Below are 19267 nucleotides of genomic sequence, written 5' to 3' on the forward strand. Positions count from 1 at the left end.
TAAATATTACTTTTGTTTTTCTACTTTAAGTGTAAATGTCATAAAAATACAATTAATTACCTTTTATCAAATATTAACCATTAAATAAAGGTTGTAATCTGTAAATGTATTTGATTTGACTGTAATTTGACAGTAAGTATTTGGCAACCGTTGCTGCCAGACATTTACAGTTTTTTTTTTACAGTTTTCTTTTTTACACTGTAGATAGGAGCTGACTTAGGAAGAATGACCATTCATTGAATATTGTGCATTTTGTCTTTTGTTCTTACTAAATAAAGGTGGACATCTAAACCCAGAAGGACCTGTGTGGATATTTGCTTGAAACTTGCCGTTTCACCAACTGAACCTCAATATAGAACTTTGAACACAACGCAAAGGAATTTACTTCAACTCACTATTTCCATTACATGTGCTACACGAGAAATCTGTCGAAATCTAACATTACCATTGCAATTCAATAGTGAAACGAGTTAGAGTTCCAAACCAATTCTGGTTTAATTCTAGATCATATTCTAGATCATCTCCAATCAGCTGCAAATACTTTCTAAAATGTTGCCATTGTTACCATTACAATTGTTTAAGAACCCAAGAGTTGAGGGCAATAGTTTTGGCAGCGGTGGCTAAAGGTTAGAGAAGCGGGTTTGTGACCGGAAGGTCGCCGGTTTCGATCCCCCGGACCGGCAGGAAACATCTGGGCTGGGGATTGGGGAAGTGAATGAATAACTCTCCCATACCCTCAATACCAACAGGCTGAAGTGCCCTTGAGCAAGGCACTTAACCCCCAACTGCTCCAGTGGAGTTGCTCAGTGGCCAACGGTGTCAGACTGTGGTTGTACTGGGCGGCTCCCAGGTGTGAATGGAACTGTGTGAGTCAGTGTGAAGCAGGGCGTTACTGAAGAAGAGCATTCGTGCTCAGAGAACCTACTGTAACTGAGGGGTACAATTCCCTGACTGTATTACTAGATATGATACTTACTACCACTACCTTTGTACTTAATATTCGGCCACCCAGTACTCGGCATAAATATATTATGATGAACACTGTCACGTAGATGAAACGGATCCAACACAAATGTACGAATTAGAAATAGGTCTTTATTTCTACACAGCGATGGTGTGTAGAGCAAGCACTTAATCAAATCAATCACATTTATGAATGGGAATTAGTATGCACTTTTATGGCAAGAGTATTCGTCGGTATATCAATAGAGAATGTCCAATCTCTGAAGGCGCAGGTGGTACATATACGACCTGGAATAGTTAAGGAATAAAAGCAATGATACTTTAATGATTATAGACTGGATACACTAGGGGGGGGGTTAATCCGGTCGCTTGTAAGCCGACAGGAGTAGGAAGGGGGGGGGGGGTAGAATCCGGCTGCCTCATCCGGCCAAGGGTATCCCAGGTGAACCCACTGTAGTGCCGTTCAATGCGCCGGCGATCCTTGGACCACAGATGAAAGCAGATGGACTCTTTGTGGGCCGGCGTCCTCCGGTCCACGGAGGAGAGACGTGAAGCGACCTCGTCTTGCAGAGCGTCTCCTCACCTTGCGTCCTCTCCAGGGGGGGGGGGTTCCAACACACGGCAGTGTCGGGGGTCTTTATCCATGGAATAATCAACGTATACAAAGCATAATCCGTGCCTGGGAAGGCGGGCTGTCGTCGGTAGAATAATCCGGTATACAGGTCCACTCGCTCGTCGGCTCTGGGGCTCCTCGGGTGCAGCTTCACGTGGGGTCAACCACCCTGGATAAGCAGCCAGTTCTCTGCCCGAAACGATGGGGTACTGACTACGGTAGTATTTTCACCGCACGAAGCACTATATATTAACAGACTATTATTAGCTTAATAGACTACGTCCAACTCGACGATATAGTGCCAAATATGACTATTCAAATATTAATATACACGATGTCTCAATACCGATGGTAAGCCGAACTTGGCCTTACTCCCACACGTGGCGTCGCGGGGAGGCTTTACGTCTGTGACTCTATTGGAGGGTAAGAAACTGGACTGAAAAGGAAGTCCTACTTTAGTAGCGCAGTATATATACGCACTATGAACAAATAGTCCCATTAGTGGTGCGGTAGCCAGATTCCTACGCGGAACTAGGACTTGTTCGTACATGTTGAGCGGTACGTTTGAACTGGGTCTGAGGGGTATGGCAGCCTGGCACCAAGGTCTCGACCAATAGTAGAATGGAGACTATTATGGGATGTTCAGTAGGCTAGAATGGATATTCAATGCATATTGTACAAGGAATATACAAGGGATATCAGGGAATATTAGAGAATATACAAATACAATTAAATATATATATATAAATAAATATATATATTCGGTTTAATCTGGCCCTTCACAACAGCCACCCCCTGATTGGTCCCAGACCTAATCAGTTAAGCAGAGACAGATTAATCGCGTTGTCTATTTACACATAAGGGTTTGCTGTAGGGGTCAGTCAACTTCACAAAGTCATAGGGTTATAGGGTCATGGTCATCATCGATTGTGTCTGGGAGTCGGGGCGGTTCTATGAGCCTCGCCACGGGACGGGTGTAAGTGCGACCCTGGACGAGCACTTCAGCTGCTCGGACCTTGCCGTCGGCACCGGTGATCACTTTGCTTACGCGGCCGGCCGGCCACATAGCTCTGGGCAGTGATTGATCAATAATCATGACGACTGTTCCTTCTGTCAAATTGTCTCTCTCCTTTACCCACTTCTGGCGGGTCTGTAGAGACGGTAGGTAGTGCAGTAGGAAACTGTTCCAAAACGGCTAATACTTGGCTGTACCTCCACATTCGTCGGCCGTTCGCTTCTTCAGGCCGGTACATTGTCTGGGGTAATGCAGGATCTAGCCGCCCCATCAGGAGTGTGTTGGGGTCTGCGGAGATAACAGTGCTCAATCCACAGAACACAGGCTTCTTATTCTCAGCCTCCTCCTGACTGGCTTCCCTCGGGATAGGCGTGGGCCACTCTCCTTCCGGGAGCTTTAGGAATGCTGGGCCGTCACTGTAGACATTGCGACGGGTGAGGTCATCCAGGGGCATCCCCCGGGTGATGACGTCAGCTGGGTTCTGTTTTGTATCAACGTAGCGCCACTCTGTTTCTCCGGTTAACTCTTCGGTTAAGTCTTGAATCTCGGTGACTCTGACTCCCACGAAGACTTTGTACTTGCATGAGTCCGATTTGATCCAGGCGAGTACTGTCGTGGAATCTGACCACAGGATTGTTCTAGACACCGGTATGGTGAGCTCACGTTGGATGAGCGTGGCTAGGTGCGCTCCGGCTAGGGCTGCGCAGAGCTCTAGACGTGGGATAGATTGTTGCTTGCGTGGGGCTATTCTCGAGCGGGCGAGGACAAATGCTGTGTAGATCTCTCCCCCCCTTTCTTGGGCCCGCAAGTAGGCTACTGATCCGTATGCGACCTCTGAGGCGTCACTGAAGACGTGTAAGTCCATTTTACATGTCTCTGGCCTCACCGTGGGTGGGAAGTAGCTTCGGCGCATATTAACGCCTGGGAGTGAGTGGAGCTCCATCTCCCACTCTCTCCAGGTGGATGCAAGGTGTGCGGGAATGGGGTCGTCCCAGCCCTGGTCCTTGTCCCACAATGCTCGTACAATCATTTTTGCCCTGGTGGTGTACGGTAGAATACATCCTAGCGGGTCATATTGTCGGGCGAGTGTTGTGTACACACTCCGTCTGGTGGTCGGCGCCGCCGCCGGCCTTCCCTGCTCCGTAGTCAGGGGCTTGTGTCTGTAGTGAAGCGAATCTGTTTTGAATCGCCACACCAATCCCAGGGTCATCTCCTGGGCTTCTCCCGGGATTGTAGCCATCCAGGTCTCTCTGCTGGCTGCCTTGTCCTCGGAGGAGAGGCTGCGCAGTACTTGCGGATCGCTGCTGGCCCACTGCCTGAGGTCAAAGCCGCCTTTGATCAATGAGGCGCGGAGTTTAATCAGGAGAGCCTCGGCTTCTTCCTGGGTTGAAAGGCTTTGTAGACAGTTGTCTACGTAGAAGCTGTTCTTTACGCTGTGTCGGACCTCTTCGTCCGCTGCTGGGTCCTCTGCTACATGTTTCTGTAGTGCAAATGTAGCACAGCAGGGGCTGCACGTCGTTCCGAAGGGGAGGACTTCCCATTGGTAGATGGCTGGGTGCTCATCTCCTGGCTTCTCTCTCCATAGGAACCGTAACAGGGGCTTGTCCTCCTCTACTAATCTCACCTGCAGGAACATTCCTTTAATGTCCCCGCTGATGGCCACCTTTTCCTGGCGGAAGCGGAGTAGAACGCCGAGTAGGGAGGGGCCGAGTGTGGGACCGGGCAGTAACTCTTTATTCAGATTTTGGGATCCGATCTGGTAGCTGCAGTTAAATACTATGCGGTCTTTACCGTTGTGATGGACCTTGTGGTGAGGCACGTACCACGATTCAGTGGTCTGGTCAGCCTCTTTAATGTCCATCTTTGTGACGTGTCCCGCTGTGATGAGCTTCTCAATCTCAGCGCGGTATACACTCTCTTGGGCGGGGTTCTTGGCTAAGCGCCGCTCCGTGTTCAGCAGGTACCGTTCTGTGGCGTCTGTCTTGGCGTGGAAAGTAGGCATTCCTTCTCGCCGCAGGAGTGGCGTGGCGTATCTCAACACGCCGTTGACCGGGACTCTCTTGGTCCCTGTCTCGAGGAGGTGAATGGCGTAAATGTCATCTTTAGAGCGAATGTCTTTCTTTCCGTTCTTAAAGGGCATTTGTTCCAAGGTCCATAGCCGCTCTACGTGTTGCAGGAGTGCGGTTTCTCCCTCTGTGACTCGGGAGTGGAGACATCTAGTGGCTGTACTTCGGTTGAGAGATTTGGCGAGCGGGCCTTGGAGAGTCCATCCCAAACGGGTCTCGACTGCTGCAGGACAGCCTCGGGGTCCGGTATGAACCCGGTCTATCGGGACAATGAGGTCTGCATGGTCGGAGCCTATCAACAGGGTCGGCATAGCATTGTCTATGAGCGGGATCGGTAACTTGCGCAGATGTGCATATTTCTCCATCAGCTTGGCGACGGGGTATGTGTACCGCGACAGTCCTATTTCTTGGCTGGTGAAAGCGTCTGTAATCTGGTACCGTCGCTCAGGCTGGCCGCTTGCTGCGATAGAGAATGAGACATTCTCGCCCTTTATCGTCTTCAAATCTCGTCTTATTGTCCGAATTGTCATTTGGGTTTCGCTTCCCCGCAGCCCTAGCTGGGCCGCAGCGGAGGCGAGCAGAAGGGTCTTCTCTGACCCGTCATCGAGGACGGCGTAAGTGTCCAGGACTTTATTCTGGTAGCTTAGTGTCACACGCACTACTTTTAGGAGTACTCGGGCTCCACTGCTGCTGGCGGGATCGATGTACATGACGCTCGCTTTGCTGCTGGATGGTGCGGGTGAAGGGCGCCGTCTGTTACTGTCGTGAAGTATGTCCAGATGGGCTCCATCGCACTTGGTGCACCTTTTCTTTAAGCGGCATTCGGCTGCCATGTGTGAGCGCGCACAGCGAAAACAGCGCTTGTTGGACTTTATCCATTGACTTGCTTCCTCCGCGTTCAGCTTGGGGAAGGAGTCACATTGCGCTAGCCAGTGTTCTTTCTCACAGTAGGGGCACACTATCTTCCACTTCTCCGTTCTGGAGGGGGTACTGTGGCTCCTGCTGCTCGGTACTGACTCCGATTGGTGCATCACAGTCACCGATCTTCTTCCATCATTTAGTCGTCTGGTTCCTTCTCTGGAGCCAGGGGTGCTCCGTCCGAATGTATCTAGCCGTAGGCTGCTGACTTCTCTCGCCAGGAAGTCTGCTAGATCGAGGAGGTTCGGTTCGGGGCCATTCGGGTCTCGGTGGTCTCTCTGTCGCCTAAAACGCTCCTGTCGAGCGGGCGGCAGCTTCTCCAAGATCCTTTCCACATTTGAGTTGGCGTAAAGTTCATGCCTCCCCTTCTCTCTCTGCGCTCCCAACATCCCTACCAGGGACTGCACTCTGATGGACAGGTCGTCCAGTGCTCGATTGTCTATTGCTGGGGGTAAGCGGTCGATGTGTCGGATCTCCTGGATCACGTAATCCCATATGCGCCCATACCTCTGGTCCAATGCTACCAGCGCTGCTGTGTATGGGGTGGTGGAAGTCGCGTAGGCGAGCGCTATATTATGTGCGCGGGGTACCTTTAAGTGCTTCAGTAGGATGGCGTATTTGTGTCGTTCATCCAATACATCCACCAACATGGTCTCCAGACACATGCGGAGTTCTGTATACTGGGCCCGGTTCTCTTGGGTGAAGTCGGGTACCATAGGCGTGCCAATGTATGACGCTGACTGTGGATACATCGGCGAGCGTTGGGGGAGAGGCCTCCTAGGCGAGTCTCCTCCCGCTCCTTGGTATGGGCTGGTACCGGCAGTGTACCATGGCCCGCTTGTCCAGGTGCTGTTCCTCGGTGCGGGTCGTGCGTCGTGCTCACCCGTGTATAGAGTCGGGGGTCTGTAGCGCAGCTCCGCGGGAGTATAGCCTGGGCTGTACCGGACCTCCTGGTCCGGTAGAGTACTGTGCTGTCGTCGGGCGTGGTTCTCCTCCTCTTCCTCTTCGTCTTCAGTTAGGTCATCCAGTGCTTGTAGTCTCTGGTTTAGCCTCTCCACAGGATATGCTGCTCCTTCCCGGTTGCTAGGTCTCGCTTGGACCGGTGGGGGGAGGTGGTCTGTGGGGGGTATAGACCTCGTCTGTTGGTCAAGTTCAGGGTTGTTTACTCGGCTAGGGGATGCCGCCCTGGAGGTGTGTCTAGACGAGTTCCTGGAGCCTCTGGCGGAGGGAGAGGGTGTTGTCCGTCTGATCAGCTGTTCTATTAGTTGCGCTTGCTGTCTGTCGCGCTCTGCGTCCCGTAGAGCACCAGCAGCTGCTCGCTGGCTGTCTGCTCGGTCTCGGGCCACATTCTCTTCCCTCTGAATGCGTCTTATTTCTAGACGTATATGCTCTTCTTCGCTCCGCTGCTGGATCTGCAGTCGGTCGCGTTCAGCAGCGGCGTTCAGGCTGATGAGGAAGGCCTGCTGTAGGGTCCTCTCTGCCTCGCTGGGAGAAGGCGGTTGTATAGGGGAGCCTTCCCTCGGGGTACTCCTTGCGGAGCCTTGGAGCTCTATCTCCACGGTGCTCTCCCCGTCTTCTTCCGTGCCGAGTTCTCTCTCGGTAGCGTTGTATTCCTCCCGGGACTCATCGGGGACTACTTCTTCAGTACTGGCGGGGTGTGAAGTCATGTCTGGTTCCCACTGGTCCCCACCGTGAACTTGGTCAGTTACATTAGAACCCGTAGGGGCCTCTATGGTCGGGGTAGTCTGGGCGTTGGGGTTAGACATACTTTTACTTTCTAGTTTTACCGCGTTTACTGTTAGTAGAAGACTAGGTTGTTGACTGACAGCGTAAGCCTCTAAGTACTGAGGGAGCCGTCGTTCGCGCTGCGGGTGTTGGTTAGGAGGATCGTTTCGTGGAGTGTTCATCATAGGCCATTTCAATATTAATAACACTATATTAATATTACACTGATTACCCTCCGGCTCGAAGGACCAATTGTAACTGAGGGGTACAATTCCCTGACTGTATTACTAGATATGATACTTACTACCACTACCTTTGTACTTAATATTCGGCCACCCAGTACTCGGCATAAATATATTATGATGAACACTGTCACGTAGATGAAACGGATCCAACACAAATGTACGAATTAGAAATAGGTCTTTATTTCTACACAGCGATGGTGTGTAGAGCAAGCACTTAATCAAATCAATCACATTTATGAATGGGAATTAGTATGCACTTTTATGGCAAGAGTATTCGTCGGTATATCAATAGAGAATGTCCAATCTCTGAAGGCGCAGGTGGTACATATACGACCTGGAATAGTTAAGGAATAAAAGCAATGATACTTTAATGATTATAGACTGGATACACTAGGGGGGGGGTTAATCCGGTCGCTTGTAAGCCGACAGGAGTAGGAAGGGGGGGGGGGGGTAGAATCCGGCTGCCTCATCCGGCCAAGGGTATCCCAGGTGAACCCACTGTAGTGCCGTTCAATGCGCCGGCGATCCTTGGACCACAGATGAAAGCAGATGGACTCTTTGTGGGCCGGCGTCCTCCGGTCCACGGAGGAGAGACGTGAAGCGACCTCGTCTTGCAGAGCGTCTCCTCACCTTGCGTCCTCTCCAGGGGGGGGGGGGGTTCCAACACACGGCAGTGTCGGGGGTCTTTATCCATGGAATAATCAACGTATACAAAGCATAATCCGTGCCTGGGAAGGCGGGCTGTCGTCAGTAGAATAATCCGGTATACAGGTCCACTCGCTCGTCGGCTCTGGGGCTCCTCGGGTGCAGCTTCACGTGGGGTCAACCACCCTGGATAAGCAGCCAGTTCTCTGCCCGAAACGATGGGGTACTGACTACGGTAGTATTTTCACCGCACGAAGCACTATATATTAACAGACTATTATTAGCTTAATAGACTACGTCCAACTCGACGATATAGTGCCAAATATGACTATTCAAATATTAATATACACGATGTCTCAATACCGATGGTAAGCCGAACTTGGCCTTACTCCCACACGTGGCGTCGCGGGGAGGCTTTACGTCTGTGACTCTATTGGAGGGTAAGAAACTGGACTGAAAAGGAAGTCCTACTTTAGTAGCGCAGTATATATACGCACTATGAACAAATAGTCCCATTAGTGGTGCGGTAGCCAGATTCCTACGCGGAACTAGGACTTGTTCGTACATGTTGAGCGGTACGTTTGAACTGGGTCTGAGGGGTATGGCAGCCTGGCACCAAGGTCTCGACCAATAGTAGAATGGAGACTATTATGGGATGTTCAGTAGGCTAGAATGGATATTCAATGCATATTGTACAAGGAATATACAAGGGATATCAGGGAATATTAGAGAATATACAAATACAATTAAATATATATATATAAATAAATATATATATTCGGTTTAATCTTGTTATGGTTTGTAACCGACCCCAATCGCACAACACAAGACAGGTATGGTGGTTTGCCAAGAAACAGATATTTATTTAGAACAGGGAAAAAGGGCACTGTCCCTTTAAGGGAGAAAACACAAAACACTGGAAATAACACAAGAGGGGAAGGTAAAGTGCCTTTAAGAGGCGGGCAGGAAAAGGGAACACTATGGGAAAGTAAGGGAACGCCTAAGGGAAGGTTAAGGGAACGCCTAGGGACAGAGGAACTAGAGACTAGGTAAACTAGGGACAAGGAGAACTAGGGAGAGAGGACTAGGGACTAGGAGAGCTAGGGAAAGGACTAGGGACTAGGAGAACTAGGGATAGAGGACTAGGGACTAGGAGAAACTAGGGACAAGGAGAACTAGGGAGAGAGGACTAGGGACTAGGAGAGCTAGGGATAGAGGACTAGGGACTAGGAGAACTAGGGATAGAGGACTAGGGACTAGGAGAAACTAGGGACAGAGGGGACTGAGGCCCGCGGAGGCGGGCTGGGGAACAGGGAGGAACTGGGGACAGAGAACCGCGGAGGCGGGCTGGGGACAGGGAGGAACTGGGGACTGGTGGGAAACATCTGGGCCGCTCTGCAGAACAGAGGAGAGGGTTAATATTCAAAGGGAAAAAACAGAGCAGATGCAGAACAGTCCAAATAACAAAGTAACAAAGTAAATACTATCTTCGTGTGAACAAACACACAGTGGGAGATGAAATGTCCAAAATAATATCCACGAGAGAACAAAACAGAGTGGGAGATGAAATGTCCAAACTAATAACTAAGTGAGAACTAAAGGAGGCAATACGCTGGGTGAGTGACATAACAATCAAAACTCACCCAGGCGTATGCGTAATGGTGCAGGAACAGCAGCGGGAACGGGGGCAAGAGGCATTACGCTGAGTGAGTGACATCACAATCAAAACTCACCCAGGCGTATGCGTAAAGGTACAGGGACAGCAGCGGGAACGGGGGCAAGAGGCATTACGCTGAGTGAGTGACATCACAATCAAAACTCACCCAGGCGTATGCGTAAAGGTACAGGGACAGCAGCGGGAACGGGGGCAAGAGGCATTACGCTGAGTGAGTGACATCACAATCAAAACTCACCCAGGCGTATGCGTAAAGGTACAGGGACAGCAGCGGGAACGGGGGCAAGGGCACTACGCTGAGTGAGTGACATCACAATCAAAACTCACCCAGGCGTATGCGTAAAGGTACAGGGACAGCAGCGGGAACGGGGGCAAGGGCACTACGCTGGGTGAGTGACATCACAATCAAAACTCACCCAGGCGTAAGCGTAATGGTACAGGGACAGCAGCGGGGCGAGGGCATCGCCACCGGGTGGCTGGCTGTCCGAGCTGAGGGACAGAGTGCTGGAACAGTGGCGGTGGCGAGGGTATCGTCCACCGGGTAGCCGCTGTCGGAGCCGAGGAACAGAGTGCTGGAACAGTGGCGGTGGCGAGGGTGTCGTCCACCGGATAGCCGCTGTCGGAGCCGAGGAACAGAGTGCGCGCCACACCTTGGTGTGCGCGTCGGAACAGTGGCGGTGGCGAGGGTGTCGTCCACCGGGTAGCCGCTGTCGGAGCCGAGGAACAGAGTGCGCGCCACACCTTGGTGTGCGCGTCGGAACAGTGGCGGTGGCGAGGGTGTCGTCCACCGGGTAGCCGCTGTCGGAGCCGAGGAACAGAGTGCGCGCCACACCTTGGTGTGCGCGTCGGAACCGAGAGACGCCTCGGGGTGCGTCTGCGAGGAGGAGTGTGCCAAGCACGAGGATCCTTGGAAGATGCGCGTTGCGCGCTGGAGACTGGAGAGCGTGCCAAGCCCTTGAAGATGCGCGTTGCGCGCTGGAGACTGGAGAGCGTGCCAAGCCCTTGAAGATGCGCGTTGCGCGCTGGAGACTGGAGAGCGTGCCAAGCCCTTGAAGATGCGCGTTGCGCGCTGGTGACTGGAGAGCGTGCCAAGCCCTTGCAGATGCGCGTTGCGCGCTGGTGACTGGAGAGCGTGCCAAGCCCGAGGGTCCGGAAGATGCGCGTTGGTCTAGATGTGCGTCAGGACGAACAGCTGCGCTGGGGTCTGCAGTGGAACGCTGGGGTGCCTCCCGTGGAAGTTACAGGGAGCGCAGAACAGTCTCCTCCACAGGCTACGGCGACAGCAGACGAAGGCTTGAGCGCATCTGGCGCGCTGGTCTGGATGTGCGTCAGGACGAACAGCTGCGCTGGGGTCTGCAGTGGAACGCTGGGGTGCCTCCCGTGGAAGTTACAGGGAGCGCAGAACAGTCTCCTCCACAGGCTACGGCGACAGCAGACGAAGGCTTGAGCGCATCTGGCGCGCTGGTCTGGAGTGGAACACTGGAATACCTCCCGTAGAGGATTAGAGAGCGCAGTACAATGTCTCCCTCCAGGCAAACGGCGACAGGTGGCCAAAGCTTGCACCTCGTCTCACGCCGGAGATAAAACAGCATAGGCAGACAGAGGATCTCCCGAAAGAGTCTAGATGTTTAGAGAATATGACTCGGCAAGTATACAACACGACCCCACGCCGAAACGAGGGGAAGCGCCCTGGTATTTAAAGCCCACCGGGGAACTAATTAGCCTGCCACCACAGGTGCGAGAGGTAATTGATAATAGTCCAGGTGTGGCCACTGAGAGTAAACGAGAGTAAAGAACGAGAGGGTGGGGGCTAGAGAGAGTGAGTGAGAAGGGAATTTCTAACAGTAGGCTTTAAAGAAACAGAGAAAAGGTGGTGAGCAGCGGGCAAAACCTCACAGTACCCCCCCCTCAACGGGAGCCACCTGGCGACCCAAAACAAATACAGACAGAGTGGCAGGGGGCAAAACAAGAGGTACTGGCCAAGCCAGCAGGGGAAGCCACCACAAGAGTGGGGCTAGCAAAAGAAACAGGGTCGCCGAGGGGTAACTAGGGTAGCAGAGGGGCAACTGGGGGAACTGGTCTAGAGGAACTAAGGGGCGAGCAGGGTAGCTAAGGGGTAACCATAGAAGCACCGGGAAAGGGCTAGCAGAGGGAAGGTTAGCTGCCAGGGCACTGATAGCTACAGGGCCTATGCTAGCTGTACTGCTACATCAACATAGAGGCTGCGCAAGCTGCCGGAGCCAGGCTAGCAGAGGGAAAGGGTAGCTGCCAGGGCACTGATAGCTACAGGGCCTATGCTAGCTGTACTGCTACATCAACATAGAGGCTGCGCTAGCTGCCGGAGCTAGGCTGGCAGACAGGGCTGGACCAGCATGAGAGCACAACCTAGCTGGAAGGACAGTCCTAGCTGTGTGAGATTCTACACAAAAAAGTGGAGGCCATGCAGAGGGACCGGGTTAGCTGCTTGGGCCTGGCTAGCTACAGGGCCTATGCCAGCTGCAAGGCTGCATTAACATAGAGGCTGTGCTAGCAGCCGGGGCCAAGCTAGCAGACTGGGGCTCTGCTGAGGGACTGGGTTAGCTGCCAGGGGGGTCAAAACAGGGCTAACAGGGGAGCTAACCGGCTAACAAGGGAGCTAAACAGGACTAACAAGGAAGCTAAACTGGGCTAACAGGGGAGCTAGAGGGAACAAGAAAAAAAAAGGCAAACTCAACATACACCGTCTGTGCTGGCTGGGGTCGTCGATTTGGTGGGGTCGTACTGTTATGGTTTGTAACCGACCCCAATCGCACAACACAAGACAGGTATGGTGGTTTGCCAAGAAACAGATATTTATTTAGAACAGGGAAAAAGGGCACTGTCCCTTTAAGGGAGAAAACACAAAACACTGGAAATAACACAAGAGGGGAAGGTAAAGTGCCTTTAAGAGGCGGGCAGGAAAAGGGAACACTATGGGAAAGTAAGGGAACGCCTAAGGGAAGGTTAAGGGAACGCCTAGGGACAGAGGAACTAGAGACTAGGTAAACTAGGGACAAGGAGAACTAGGGAGAGAGGACTAGGGACTAGGAGAGCTAGGGAAAGGACTAGGGACTAGGAGAACTAGGGATAGAGGACTAGGGACTAGGAGAAACTAGGGACAAGGAGAACTAGGGAGAGAGGACTAGGGACTAGGAGAGCTAGGGATAGAGGACTAGGGACTAGGAGAACTAGGGATAGAGGACTAGGGACTAGGAGAAACTAGGGACAGAGGGGACTGAGGCCCGCGGAGGCGGGCTGGGGAACAGGGAGGAACTGGGGACAGAGAACCGCGGAGGCGGGCTGGGGACAGGGAGGAACTGGGGACTGGTGGGAAACATCTGGGCCGCTCTGCAGAACAGAGGAGAGGGTTAATATTCAAAGGGAAAAAACAGAGCAGATGCAGAACAGTCCAAATAACAAAGTAACAAAGTAAATACTATCTTCGTGTGAACAAACACACAGTGGGAGATGAAATGTCCAAAATAATATCCACGAGAGAACAAAACAGAGTGGGAGATGAAATGTCCAAACTAATAACTAAGTGAGAACTAAAGGAGGCAATACGCTGGGTGAGTGACATAACAATCAAAACTCACCCAGGCGTATGCGTAATGGTGCAGGAACAGCAGCGGGAACGGGGGCAAGAGGCATTACGCTGAGTGAGTGACATCACAATCAAAACTCACCCAGGCGTATGCGTAAAGGTACAGGGACAGCAGCGGGAACGGGGGCAAGAGGCATTACGCTGAGTGAGTGACATCACAATCAAAACTCACCCAGGCGTATGCGTAAAGGTACAGGGACAGCAGCGGGAACGGGGGCAAGAGGCATTACGCTGAGTGAGTGACATCACAATCAAAACTCACCCAGGCGTATGCGTAAAGGTACAGGGACAGCAGCGGGAACGGGGGCAAGGGCACTACGCTGAGTGAGTGACATCACAATCAAAACTCACCCAGGCGTATGCGTAAAGGTACAGGGACAGCAGCGGGAACGGGGGCAAGGGCACTACGCTGGGTGAGTGACATCACAATCAAAACTCACCCAGGCGTAAGCGTAATGGTACAGGGACAGCAGCGGGGCGAGGGCATCGCCACCGGGTGGCTGGCTGTCCGAGCCGAGGGACAGAGTGCTGGAACAGTGGCGGTGGCGAGGGTATCGTCCACCGGGTAGCCGCTGTCGGAGCCGAGGAACAGAGTGCTGGAACAGTGGCGGTGGCGAGGGTGTCGTCCACCGGGTAGCCGCTGTCGGAGCCGAGGAACAGAGTGCGCGCCACACCTTGGTGTGCGCGTCGGAACAGTGGCGGTGGCGAGGGTGTCGTCCACCGGGTAGCCGCTGTCGGAGCCGAGGAACAGAGTGCGCGCCACACCTTGGTGTGCGCGTCGGAACAGTGGCGGTGGCGAGGGTGTCGTCCACCGGGTAGCCGCTGTCGGAGCCGAGGAACAGAGTGCGCGCCACACCTTGGTGTGCGCGTCGGAACCGAGAGACGCCTCGGGGTGCGTCTGCGAGGAGGAGTGTGCCAAGCACGAGGATCCTTGGAAGATGCGCGTTGCGCGCTGGAGACTGGAGAGCGTGCCAAGCCCTTGAAGATGCGCGTTGCGCGCTGGAGACTGGAGAGCGTGCCAAGCCCTTGAAGATGCGCGTTGCGCGCTGGAGACTGGAGAGCGTGCCAAGCCCTTGAAGATGCGCGTTGCGCGCTGGTGACTGGAGAGCGTGCCAAGCCCTTGCAGATGCGCGTTGCGCGCTGGTGACTGGAGAGCGTGCCAAGCCCGAGGGTCCGGAAGATGCGCGTTGGTCTAGATGTGCGTCAGGACGAACAGCTGCGCTGGGGTCTGCAGTGGAACGCTGGGGTGCCTCCCGTGGAAGTTACAGGGAGCGCAGAACAGTCTCCTCCACAGGCTACGGCGACAGCAGACGAAGGCTTGAGCGCATCTGGCGCGCTGGTCTGGATGTGCGTCAGGACGAACAGCTGCGCTGGGGTCTGCAGTGGAACGCTGGGGTGCCTCCCGTGGAAGTTACAGGGAGCGCAGAACAGTCTCCTCCACAGGCTACGGCGACAGCAGACGAAGGCTTGAGCGCATCTGGCGCGCTGGTCTGGAGTGGAACACTGGAATACCTCCCGTAGAGGATTAGAGAGCGCAGTACAATGTCTCCCTCCAGGCAAACGGCGACAGGTGGCCAAAGCTTGCACCTCGTCTCACGCCGGAGATAAAACAGCATAGGCAGACAGAGGATCTCCCGAAAGAGTCTAGATGTTTAGAGAATATGACTCGGCAAGTATACAACACGACCCCACGCCGAAACGAGGGGAAGCGCCCTGGTATTTAAAGCCCACCGGGGAACTAATTAGCCTGCCACCACAGGTGCGAGAGGTAATTGATAATAGTCCAGGTGTGGCCACTGAGAGTAAACGAGAGTAAAGAACGAGAGGGTGGGGGCTAGAGAGAGTGAGTGAGAAGGGAATTTCTAACAGTAGGCTTTAAAGAAACAGAGAAAAGGTGGTGAGCAGCGGGCAAAACCTCACAAATCTGGCCCTTCACAACACCTACCCTGGTAAATAAAGGTAAAAAAAATAAAAGTTTGATGTGGCGCTCCTAGGGAAAGTACCTCCTCCCTGATGGCAGGAGTCGAAACTGCAGGTGAATAGGGGAGAATATCCTTTCATCCTATCAATGAAATTTCACAATATGGGCATAAATGCAAACATCTTTTGTATTATGACATTTATATTTTGCTGTTAAAATCTGTTATTTTTTGTTTTTGTTCTTGACTATAAGTTTGATAAGATAAGATAAACCTTTTATTATTCCCCCGTAAGGGAGTTCAGGCATCAAAGCAGCAACAGCAAAGACAATTAAGCACAGTAGATGCACAGGTTAGATCCAAACAAGCTAGGATAATTAGAATGAAAATACAATAAAACCAAGTAAACACACGGCTGCTTGCCCTTGAAATCTGCTCTGGATCTCTGAGTGAGTGAATGAACATAGAAACATAAGTATACTCTACATTCAATAATATAAATATTAGAAGCTGCCCAGTACAACCACAGTCTGACACTGTTGACCACTAGGAGCTGCCCAGTACAAACTGTGGCAACCCCAAGCCACCCCTGGGCTTGGTGATTGATGGGCGCTATGTGGCGACCCAATGGCTGGGCGCTGCCCATGTTTGGGCGTCCGCTTCCGGACGCACCTGTCACTAAAGACCCATCAGAGTGATTACGTGATTAGCGAATCACGGCGCGGTGCGCCTGTTGGGGAGGGGGGACTTAATGGAGCCGAGGAGCCTCCTCTCAGTCCCCCGTAGCAGCGCAAGGCAAAAGGCCACAGAGCGGAGACGCCGCCCGGCCGACAGATTACCGCCAGCAAACCGTTATTATTTGAATAGAAAATAAAGAGCATGATTTTGGGAATTGCAACCTGTCTGTGTGTTGTTTATTCTGCCACCCCTACACCTGGAATTGCCACAGTGGTGGAGAATGCGGGCATAGTCTACTGGCAATCAGGGGTGCGGAATAAACAACAATAGACTTTATCGAAGTAGAATAAAAAAAAAAATAAAAAAAAAAATATATATATATATTTAATAACGGGAAAAAAAGCATGGACGCGCTGGTGCAGCAGCTCGTACAGGCGAGCATGGAACAACAGACCCGGCACGAAGAGGCCCTGCAAGAACAGAGGAAACAGACGGGGATGATCCACGCGGAGCTCCAGCGGATGGCCTCTCACCGGCGGGAGGAAGGGGCCGCCGGGACGCGGCCTAACCCCGGGGCGCTTCATCCCCAAGCTGACGGAGCAGGAGGATATAGAAGCCTATCTCCTAGCGTTTGAGCGCACCGCCGGCCGGGAGGGCTGGCCAGAAGACGACTGGGGGGGACTGCTGGCCCCCTTCCTGTCGGGTAATGCGCAAAAGGCCTACCAGGACCTGCCACCGGAGCAAGCCGAGAACTACACTCGGCTAAAGCAGGACATTTTGTCCCGTTACGGCCATAGTCTGCAGTCCCGTGCGCAGCGGTTCCATGACTGGGTGTATGACGCACAGGCCTCCCCGCGCTCCCAGATGCACGACCTAGTCCGCATAAGCCGAGCCTGGCTAATGACTGACCCCGGAGGGCCCACGGTCTTGGAACGGATTGTTATGGACCGCTTTGTCAGAGCCCTCCCTTATGACACGAAGAAGCAGGCGAGTCAAGCGGACCCCCGCTCCGTGGAGCAGCTGGTGAATATTGTGGAGGCCCACCAGGTAACGCGGGAGTTACTCAAAGGGGGGCGAGGGGAAAAGCCAGAGCGGCCGAGAACAAGGAGGGGTCCCGACGAGCCCAGCCCAAGGGGCCGGGTAGGGAACGCAGGTGATCCCGAACTACCCCGAAGAAGACTGCTGTTCGACCAGGACCAAAGACGCTGCTATGACTGCGGCGAGCCCGGGCATCTCTCGTGGAACTGCCCAGGCCGGGATGTGTCCATGCCATCGGCGGCAGCTTCAGACCCCCGCGGAAAGACGTGCAATTATGGCGCAGCCTGTTGGGCCCATAAGGAAACATCGGCGACACTTTTACCCATGCGCGTCAACGACAAAGATGCCGTAGCGCTCCTGGACTCGGGTAGTGTCATAACGCTGGTTCAGCCCCATTTGGCACACTGCGACGCAGAGGCTCCGCAAGTGTCAGTGTCCTGTGTGCACGGGGACACAAAGTTGTATCCTACAGCGCAGATCACCCTGACAACCACCAAGGGGGTCTGCTCGATGACAGCCGGCGTCATACCTAACCTGCCGGTAGCGCTGCTGATTGGTCGAGACTGCCCCCTGTATCGCCAGCTATGCTCAGCCGTCATCTCCCCGCGCACCCCACCCTCTACGGGTAAACCGAGGAAGAGGAAAGGGTTACGTCAGCCGAAGGTGTGTGCTCTGAACGTAACGGGGAGTGAGACTGAGACGGCATCAGATGTAGGTGACGACGCGCCGGAACCCCTGAATATACCGGGGAGTGAGACAGAGACGGCATCAGGGGTGGGTGACGACGCGCCGGCGCCCCAAGCGGGCCCCGAGACGGATAGCAGTGACGAGGACCCATTTGCGGAGTTCCCCCAGGCGGACGAGGTGGGGAGGGACCTGGCGGGTCAGTTCGGAACGGCCCAGCTGGAAGACCCAAACTTAACGCAGGCCCGGGCGAATATCAAAACCATAGATGGAAATCCAGTGGAGGGGGTGAGTAACCTGTCATATCCTCACTTTACAATAAAAAGACAATTGCTGTACCAAGTCGTAAAAAAGAATGATGAGGTTAGAGATCTATTGCTGGTGCCGAAATTCTTTATTCCCACTGTACTCCAGCTAGCGCATTCACATATCCTCGGAGCGCACCTGGGCGTGGACAAAACCATGGAGCGCATAAGGGCGCGTTTCCACTGGCCGGGCATGAAGAGAGCGGTAGAGGACTACTGCAGGAGCTGCCCAGAGTGTCAACGCGCAGCACCAAAGGTACAATATAAAAATCCTCTGATCCCGCTGCCCATCATTGAGACCCCATTCTCAAGAATTGCCCTCGACGTGGTGGGCCCTCTAGTCAAGTCGTCCCGAGGCCACCAGTATATACTGGTAATCATAGATTATGCTACCCGTTACCCCGAAGCCATCCCGTTACGCACGGTGACGGCCAAAATTGTGGCACGGGAGCTCTTTCATTTGTTTAGTCGGGTGGGAATTGCCGACTCTATTCTCACTGATCAGGGCTCGTGCTTTATGTCGCGGGTCATGAAAGAAATGTGCAAACTAATGAAAGTGGAACAGCTGCGAACCTCCATATACCATCCACAGACGGATGGGCTGTGCGAGCGCTTCAACAAAACCCTGAAAAGCATGCTAAGGAAGGTGATGGAGAAGGATGGGAAGAATTGGGATCAGTTGTTGCCCTTTCTGATGTTCTCTGTGCGTGAGGTCCCACAGGCTTCCACTGGCTTCTCGCCGTTTGAGCTGCTCTACGCCCGCAAGCCGCGGGGTCTCCTGGACATCGCAAAGGCGATTTGGGAGGAACAGCCGTCGCCCCACCGGTCTCTCATAGAGCATGTGCAGGTAATGAGAGACAGGATGAAGGCGCTCTGGCCAGTGGTGAGAGAACATATGCAACAGGCCCAAGACGCACAGAAGCGCATTTATGACCGGGGCGCACAGCCACGGGAGTTTAATGTGGGGGACCGGGTCCTAGTGCTGGTACCGACAGCAGAGTGCAAATTCCTAGCCAAATGGCAGGGACCCTACGACATAATCGAGAAAGTGGGTCCCGTCAACTACAAGGTCCACCAGCCCGACCGTAGGAAGCATCGACAGTTATACCATGTTAACCTGTTGAAGAAATGGCATGCCCGGGATGTGTTGCTCTCG

The 19267-nt window shown here is 53.3% G+C and overlaps 1 protein-coding gene across 1 annotated transcript in view; it reads left to right on the forward strand.

The window, feature by feature from the left end:
• The window catches only part of LOC311226592 (tripartite motif-containing protein 16-like), a gene marked incomplete at both ends in the record, with an annotated part of 86723 nt that overhangs the window by 2331 nt on the left and 65125 nt on the right, over positions 1–19267 (forward strand). The window lies entirely within an intron of this gene.

The sequence above is a fragment of the Notolepis coatsorum genome (assembly GCF_963971535.1).
Source record: "Notolepis coatsorum genome assembly, chromosome: 4".
NCBI lineage: Eukaryota > Metazoa > Chordata > Actinopteri > Aulopiformes > Paralepididae > Notolepis > Notolepis coatsorum.